Genomic DNA, 2328 nt, shown 5'->3' on the forward strand with positions numbered 1-2328 from the left:
AATTCAAGTTTTGAAGTTTACCTGGTATGAAACATGATTCTGTTTTCATGGAAGTTCAGCTGCAGAAATATGTTATGGTAATTTACTTCAACAGAAATGAAATGCATAATATTTCTTACAGCTCAGGTCCTAACTTAAAAACTACAGACCTAGGAACATCTGTGTACAGACTAGATCCTGGTTACTGGAATCCATTCTCTATAGCTCAGAAGCCTTCAGTGGAATTAAGATGTAAAATAAAGGACAAGATATATTTCCTCTACATTACATGTGCTTGGTTGTGTATATGTATATCTACAGTACATTTCTTTTAAAATTTAATTGCAGAAATGTGCCTAAAATTCAGTGTTTTCAATGACCTAGTGTTAGGAAATTTTGTATGCAGCCCAAGTACTGTGAAATATGTACTCATATGTACTCACTGTGTTCCTTTCACTTAAGATGGGTTTGTGCTTCTCAAGGAAGTATTGGCATTCATTCCATTTTTCCTTAATAAATTTTATCACTTTCACAAAGCCCCTCCCTATCTTCGTCATTCTCATTGGGATGCTCTTCAACAAACATATTATGCTGGTCATTCTGAAGTGGTGCAAATTCTTCCAACATGAGGTGCAACATATGACCCTGAACCAAGTCCTCTCTTGCTACACCTCAGCATCCACAGCTGTAATTTTGATTATGACACAAGTTTCTCTCCTACCTGTGCTTCAAATTTAGTGACACATTGGGCTACCCAGTTTCCAACAGGTCAAGTTTAAAGTATCATATAAGACATCTTCACAAAGTGGGTCTTTGAGGTTGGGCAGTACAGGACATTGAAATATTTTCTTCAGAGCTTTATCAGAGATAAAGATGTTTCTTCAGTGACATTAAAGTACCTAGTGAACAGCAATTTTGTGTGCAGATTCTTGAAACTGCAGATTTGTTGCTGGGCCATGGGCTGCAGAAGAGGTGTCCTGTTGGAAAAGTAGTTGTTGATCAGGATGAAGTCATAGTTCAGGGTTACTCAGTGTTCATATCACTCAGCCAAGCTGGAGGGTGTTCCTTGCTCACAGTGTATGAGAACAAGAAACCGTTCACATAGAAGCATAGTATCTGGTATTGAGTTCACACATCAGGAAGCCATTTAAAGTACAATAATCTTGTGACCAATTTTTTTATATTGGGCCTGCACATGTTACACATGCCTTGTTCACATTCTGTTAATTGATGTCACAAAGATGCTGGGAATGGCAGACGAGTAGTGGCTTCATTTTCAGATAGCACTTGCTTTTTCTCACAGTTCAATGCTTAATCTGTGTTTTATGGGCATTGGCCACAATAGTGCCTTTTCCTCCATGGTGATTGTGGTGTTTGAATCATTGTGTAAATTTGACTAGACCTGCTCTGTGGTTCTGTGTCATCCAACATGGGCATGATTGTATCTACCCTGTAGCATGATTGATTACATCATGGGGTGCAAGGGGCCTGCCCCAGAGTGACTCAGCCAAAATCATTAGATAGAAGAGGTGAAGAAGGCTCCCCCCAATTCTCACTTTGCTGCCTTGGAGAAGTAGTGGTCTCCCTCCCGCTACTTTGGAGGTGCACTGATCTTTGCAGTGGTGTTCCAGCCTTCACAGTCAGCATAGAATGAAGAGAGGGGTTTGGTAGATGCTTCTGCTGTTGCTGCTCCTCTGATCTTCTTTACTTTTTGCTGCCATGAACTGTTCACATTTGCCTTGGAACCAGAGTGCGGACTGAGAGCTGCACAAACTGAGCTAAATAAACCTTTGGTTGTTTAAGTTTGAGTGTCCATATTTGTGCCAGCAACACGTAAATAGTAAGACAGTGACACAGGTTCTCTTCAATGTGTTCTACTAGAAGAGCCCTATTTTATCACATGTGAACATTTCTCAAGGGATACGTCCTTGTGCCTCATGAATTCTGTGCATTCTTTAGTGAGTTTCCAGACAGGAAGCCATACCAGGCCTTATCACACTGTGCATCCCCTTATACAGAGGATTTATCAAACTGTCCTGAGGCTTTCCATTTTACCCTTTTGGACTTCTCTTGGGTTTTCTTGCTGCAGAATCCTGTGCAATTTTCTCTCCTTATAATATCATAGATTACGATCTCTGTCACCTGTTTCTAATTCAACCACACTAGCAAAAGTTGTTCCATACTTTCTAGGATTTATGTCTTCTGCTTTTCCATCATCATTTTTCTTTTGGCCATATAAGCTCCTTGGATTGTGCCATTATTCTTCAGAGACTTGAAATTGTCATCTTTACTTTGCACCCTGTTTCTAAAGTACTCCCAGCAATAAGAGGCTCATACATTTCTGCAATT

This window comes from Octodon degus, unplaced genomic scaffold (assembly GCF_000260255.1).
Source record: "Octodon degus isolate 3935 unplaced genomic scaffold, OctDeg1.0 scaffold00601, whole genome shotgun sequence".
In the NCBI taxonomy this organism is placed as follows: Eukaryota; Metazoa; Chordata; class Mammalia; order Rodentia; family Octodontidae; genus Octodon; species Octodon degus.